This window comes from Triticum urartu, chromosome 3A, assembly GCF_056163025.1.
Source record: "Triticum urartu cultivar PI428250 chromosome 3A, HENAU_Tu73, whole genome shotgun sequence".
NCBI classification, from domain to species: Eukaryota; Viridiplantae; Streptophyta; class Magnoliopsida; order Poales; family Poaceae; genus Triticum; species Triticum urartu.
The window spans coordinates 727,381,678-727,388,738 of NC_141875.1; the positions used below are offsets into that span (position 1 = coordinate 727,381,678).

Here is a 7,061-nt window from a genome sequence, read left to right on the forward strand (position 1 = left end):
ACACGTGGCTGCGGCTGAGAGCATGTGGCGGCGGCTGACAGCACGCCGTGTGACACGCCCTTAATTAGCCCACCAAAGGCTCCCGCAAGGGGTATTGGTTAGTTAGTTCGTCCATAAGTTTGGTCGCGTTGAGCACCCCCTAAATGGGCTGGCACATCGCAGGAGGAGCGATGTGTCTTCTAGAGACCGTCTTTTTTTTCATTTTGTATTACTTTTACTTATATTTATGATGTGGGAAAAAATTAAATAATTCATGAAAAAATTTCATCGTTGAAAATATGCTACTCCCTCCATCCATATATATAGGACTTAACGCGTTTTTGAGATTGTCTTTGACTATTGATAAGATTAATACTACATGAGATATATGATGTAAAAAATTATATCATTGGAAGCTCGTTTCACGTACGAATTTGACGGTATGCTTTGTGTAACTTGCATGTCATATATTATTGATCTAAGATGGGGTCAAAGTTAGTCTTGAAAAATGCATTAGGCCCATTATAGATGGATAGAGGGAGTAACATGTTCGAAAAGTTCATGCCATTTATAAAAAATTCCCGTCATTACAAAAGAAAATGTATGTGACATTTAAAGAAAATCTTTAGGGGAAACTTTTAAATTCAATCTAGATTTTGGGTTTCTATGTTACGGGTTGGGTGGACAAATAGTTCAATTTTATAGTTAGATGTCAGATTTATTCCAATGAAGTAAACACTTGATGGTAACTTTTTTATGAATTTCAAGAAGTTTGACAGCAAGTTCTACTGTTGACCTTTGGGTGGAGGGTGTTTGGGCTTCCAAATTGAATTGAAATTAAAAAATTCTCCTAATTCAGGAAATGCATGTGATGTTCTAACAAATTAAACAAAAAAAAATTGTCACAATGGCATGTTTTGTGGGCTAGGCTCAAATCGTAGCCAATGGAAGAACATGTTGAAATGTTTGATGGCTGTCAAAGGAGATTTCAAATTTGAAGTGTTTCATTTTTTAATTCAAAAAATAGCAGACATAAAAAAGTGAAACTTTAGTGTCAGTATATGTCATCCTCTAAGAACAAAGTTTACAAGGTCAACGCTCTATTACAGTACGAATAGAAAATATCAAATTTATGTGTCTAATAGGAGATCTGCTTCTCACATGAGGACTTTATACCTGCCCAAACCCTCCCATTAGAAACACGTCCATACATCGTAAGTATGGAAATTTCATTTTTGGGGACAAACCCAAGCAATTATCCATGATCAACTAAAATATTAGAGTGTGTCCCTCAAAATTTGTATTCATGTTATTTTTTTCATATGCTCATTGCCTTGATGGGATTGATGAACTACTCACCACATTAAAAACTTGAATGTATGTGAACTCCCAATAATTATGTAAATGTCCAACTCGAGAAGTATATTGAAAATTTATTGTAGTTTGTAGAGTACATTCTCAGACTAAATTACCTGGTCCACCACAGTACATATGCATACCATGATTATCAACTACATAGCCATCAATACTATATTTTGTTTTATCACTAGTTCCAAGAAGGTCTTTGTGTCTATTTGGAGTGACAAGCTTGTTGTGGATGTCAACAATCTGGATATTTCTCATAAAAGCTGCTTTTCCATACCCTTCAGCGACAAAATGCCCACTACCCATTTGTGGGGAGTCTGATGAAGCTGTTGGGCCCTGAACAAAACCACCCCAGTATGAGAAAATTCATTTATATTTAATGTGAGAGAAGAGTGAACTTGGCCAATATCCAATCGGTGTCTTTTCTTCACCATACACCAGCCACCAATTCGCCGTTTTGGGGTCCTAAGGAAAATCAAAATGCATGGAAGATTACTGAACACATACAAGGACATAAAATCCTCAATGCTATTATGCTAAATATCTAGTGTGCTTGCAGTTGTTTCTGTTCCTCTGAAGATATATAGGATGCATTCTTCTCATAACATTTTCCCATACTAAGTGATGTACATCAAGACAATGCGTATGTGAATCTCCTTGAATATCAAATGGTCTCCATCATTGGAAGTGCTTATTGAATGTGTTATTTTAATGGTAAGGTGACTGGTAATTTTATTTTAGGCCATGTTCTTGATAATTTGTCAAATGATAGTATGTGCGTATTGGAACACTACAAATAAAAGAAATGTTGGCATTCCAAAATTACACAATTGATATCATATTGAGCTACCTACATTTGTTGTGTGATCATCTAATTCATGTAAGTACAAATTTCCACATGCACCCCCTGTAAATTAAATGTAGAAAACCATAAATTGCATTGAGAAAGAGAGTACCTTGAAAATGTAAATGTCTATCACATATTGTGGTCCATTGTAGACTGAAACCGGAAGTACTCTTCCTCCAAGACCAACACGGTGACTAACTTGCACAAAACCAGGACATACGTGATCGTAGCAGGGCTTGTGTAGTTTGCCATCGCGCTATTATCCAAGTTCATCCAAAGATAGAAAGAAAGTATATCAATTTATATTAATTTGTACTTGATAATATAATGTGTATGATAGTAAATATTATTAATTACCCAAACAACATGAAACCACGCAAAGCTATCACCAGTGATGCTTGGAGCTACCGAATAACAAGCACCTACACCTTCTTCGTGACCCTTTGGTCCATTATCAATTAGTATCGTTGATTGACTAATATCCTTGCTATCTTTCTTCACCTTTGGCTCATACACATTTATTGTAGCTCATACCCCATACAAATCATCTGAATATCTAATTCCTGCCATCTACAAAAAAAATGTTCGTCAATGTGATAACTATATTAACCACATCAGTATAATTCCAATACCATATAACAACAATGACAATAACTTAATGGTCTCAACTTGGAGTTAGAGAGACGAATGCATATCGAACGCTTCAAGAAAGTCTTGGACTAACATGGTGAAAATATGGAATTACTACACATACAATTGAAAGAACATTGACACGAATTAGAGAAACTCAAGTCGATTCATCATATATGCGGTCCCCAAAATGGTTTAGAACGCCATCCATCGTTTTTCGAAGGTTGCGAAAGCTGTGCGCAAACACATAGTCACCACAAATGTGTCTCCATAATTGTTTTTATTCTTTATTGTTTTTTCGACAAATTCAACATGAACTTAATTGCTAATTTGCAAAATAGATTTCATTCATATATAACATGGTGGAAAATGAGTCACATCATGACTTTGTACATATAGGATATTAGTAACTAATTAAGGGGCACTTTTCCTATTAGGGCACACTGATGTGCCATTGGCATGGGAGCAGAAGAGAGAGGGAGAAGTAGCTGAAATCCCCGTCGCAACGGCTGGGTTTGGAGTGACGCATATGGTGACTTTCCTAGATTGTTATTTTGTACATTGTTCCACATAATAATTGTTATTATTGTGATCGGCCACATATGGCGAGTATTCTAGACATGCTCTTACTATTTATTTGAAAAAGCTATCTGATGAATTCTATATTTACTCCTCGAATTTCTACTTTTTAGGACCTTTATGTTTGTGTATGTGCATGCACAACGACGGGGCCACAATTAAAGAAAACTCTGGGACAGGTTCTTTGGCAACATGCATAGTTTGTCCCTTATAACTTCCTACAAATACCATAAAAATTCCACATGCACACGGCATATAAAAATAAAATTACCTAATGCGGAAATTGCCACCATAGCATTAACTTTAGCAGGTCGGTGATACGTCTCCAACGTATCTATAATTTTTGATTGTTCCATGCTATTATATATTCTGTTTTGGATGTTTAATGGGCTTATTTATACGCTTTTATATTATTTTTGGGACTAACCTATTAACCGGAGGCCCAGCCCAAATTGCCGTTTTTTTTCCTATTTCAGTGTTTCGCAGAAAAAGAATATCAAACGGAGTCCAAACAGAATGAAACCTTCGAGAGTGTGATTTTTGGAACAAACGTGATCCAGAGGACTTGGAGTGGACGTCAAGCAACCAATGAGGAGGCCACGAGGCAAGGGGCGCGCCTACCCACCTGGGCGCGCCCTCCACCCTCGTGGGCCCCTCGTGGCTCCACCGACCTACTTCTTCCTCCTATATATACCTACGTACCCTGAAAACATCGAGGAGCACCACGAAACCCTATTTCCACCGCCGCAACCTTCTGTACCCAAGAGATCCCATCTTGGGGCCTTTTCCGGAGCTTCGCCGGAGGGGGCATTGATCACGGAGGGCCTCTACATCAACTCCATGGCCCGTCCGATGATGTGTGAGTAGTTTACTTCAGACCTTCGGGTCCATAGTTATTAGCTAGATGCCTTCTTCTCTCTCTTTGGATCTCAATACAAAGTTCTCCTCGATTCTCTTGGAGATCTATTCGATGTAATCTTCTTTTGCGGTGTGTTTGTCGAGATCCGATGAATTGTGGGTTTATGATCAAGATTATCTATGAACAATATTTGAATCTTCTCTGAATTCTTTGATGTATGATTGGTTATCTTTGCAAGTCTCTTCGAATTATCAGTTTGGTTTGGCCTACTAGATTGATATTTCTTGCAATGGGAGAAGTGCTTAGCTTTGGGTTCAATCTTGCGGTGCTCGATCCCAATGACAGTAGGGGAAACGACACGTATTGTATTGTTGCCATCGAGGATAAAAAGATGGGGTTTATATCATAATGCATGAGTTTATCCCTCTACATCATGTCATCTTGCTTAAAATGTTACTCCGTTCTTATGAACTTAATACTCTAGATGCATGCTGGATAGCGGTCGATGTGTGGAGTAATAGTAGTAGATGCAGGCAGGAGTCGGTCTACTTGTCACGGACGTGATGCCTATATACATGATCATACCTAGATATTCTCATAACTATGCTCAATTCTATCAATTGCTCGATAGTAATTTGTTCACCCACCGTAATACTTATGCTATCTTGAGAGAAGCCACTAGTGAAACCTATGGCCCTCGGGTCTATTTTCCATCATACAAGTTTCCAATCTATTTTATTTTGCAATCTTTACATATTTATCTTATTATTATTATCGCTATCAGATCTCACTCTTGCAAGTGGCCGTGAAGGGATTGACAACCCATTTTATCGCGTTGGTTGCGAGGTTCTTATTTGTTTGTGTAGGTACGAGGTGACTCGCGCGTGGTCTCCTACTGGATTGATACCTTGGTTCTCAAAAACTGAGGGAAATACTTACACTGCTTTGCTGCATCACCCTTTCCTCTTCAAGGGAAAACCAAACGCATGCTCAAGAGGTAGCAGTCGGCTAGTACAAGATGTGACACTGGAGCAGCTTTGCAATGAAGGGGAATCACTGGTTGGCTCGCCGCAAGGGTAGTGGGTAGCTGAGAAAGCATTGGGGGTGGTGGGCCACATGGTCACCGAGTTGGGAGCTAGTTTGGGACACAATTGTCGATTGGAAGGGATTTAGGTAGCTAGCTTTGATTATTCGTATGCCTGGGCTATGATAGGCTATTGGGCTGAACCATGGGCCCAATAAACAATGCATACATGTAATAGTAAAAATATCCAACTCCTCGGGCCTGGACCTGGGTGCATGGGGTGTGGATCCATCATTGTGTATGTATTAATACAAACACATGCTCATGTGTGTGTGTGTGTATTCTAAATTTCTGTGCTATGAAATTGACTATTCCACACTCTGAAACAAATAATTCACCTTACAACCTTCATTTTGTGATTAAACATTATCATTCAAATTAAAAAGACTTTGTATTGGAATTATCTTTGAGAATTTTATTTGGTTATTTTCCACAACTGTATTCAACTATATTGTACATTTTCTAGGCAAACAACAATTTCTTGTTAGTAGTATCATTACTATGATAACTAGATCATTATGACAAGCAAAAAACAAAAATGAAAACTCACCTCTAGTTGTTCATCCTTGTTAATCACTTGCTCGATAATATATGATGCTATATGTCCCATTCAATTATTACATAGAATTGGAACCATCCCGTTCGGGCATTCGACAATAGACAGATGTGCTTGTAAAACACCATTTGGGGAGGGAGATTTTATACTTTCTTCAACCGGTACCGAACTTGGTTCCATCTGTTTCATAATAAAACTTTATTACTGGCACACAATCACATATACAAAAAAATGTGTAGCTTAATCCATTTCTAATGGAGCACGCATATCATAAGTTTTATTTATTTCACTCTGACGTCCATTGTTTGAAGAAATATACTTAAATAATAGATAAAAATTATGATTTGAATCTAAAGGGAGTAAAACAAACTATGCTATGAAATTCATGTATATGTGGCAACATTCATTGTGTCTTCAGTCATGAATCGACGTCCATTTTAGCCACATGATGTTTGTAACTCATGTCTTGATGAATGTAATTTACCTGAATTTTGTGATATTTCAATAATGGGTGATCCAAAGTCGGTTGGACACTCACATCGATGCAATCATATATATCTCCACCTTCCATCTAGTTTTATGTCCATCTCCTTGTTAGCCACTAAAAACCGATGCTATATATATAATATGGTGTGGAATAGTTCTTACCATGATGGTTTTATTAACTTTTCGATGGGCAAGGATCTCTTTGTTGGTCTCCCTTTGCATTGTAGCTATATTTATTCCTCTGGTTATTAGAACAAGATATGAGAGTAGAAGGAGCGCTCTAATAGCTTGCCTTTCTTCCATTTTGGAAACCTTGAATGGTCAATTTTCATACTGCATATCAACTATATTTATAGGCATTCTGGCATATCAATAGTTTAATGGTTGTCATTCATTGAATTAATGCCCCAAAGATCAGATTTTTTATATGTATGTACAACCATATATTAATGCAAAGTATAAAGTTATGTATATCAGTATATCATTCACATTTATTTCATAAATCTTAGATTGTTAATGCCATACAGACAATATGAAGTATTTAATGCAGAGAAATATCCATAACTATCCATTGTATTTAATTCGGATATGAAAATGTGATCCATCTAGCTCTCTCAGGCCCTCAACACTTCTTTTTATGCAATCAAGCATGACGTAGGGATGGCAAACTAGCGAG

The 7,061-nt window shown here is 37.4% G+C and overlaps 1 pseudogene across 1 annotated transcript; it reads right to left on the reverse strand.

Moving 5' to 3' along the window:
* Positions 1–1,273: 1,273 nt before the first annotated feature.
* On the reverse strand, positions 1,274–6,687 carry LOC125547325 (protein neprosin-like; annotated as a pseudogene). Its single transcript, XR_015600021.1, has 6 exons — positions 6,548–6,687; positions 6,384–6,470; positions 5,894–6,079; positions 2,549–2,761; positions 2,301–2,447; positions 1,274–1,809 (listed from the first exon to the last, which is right to left on the reverse strand). The product of XR_015600021.1 is annotated as a protein neprosin-like (transcript).
* Positions 6,688–7,061: the final 374 nt, after the last annotated feature.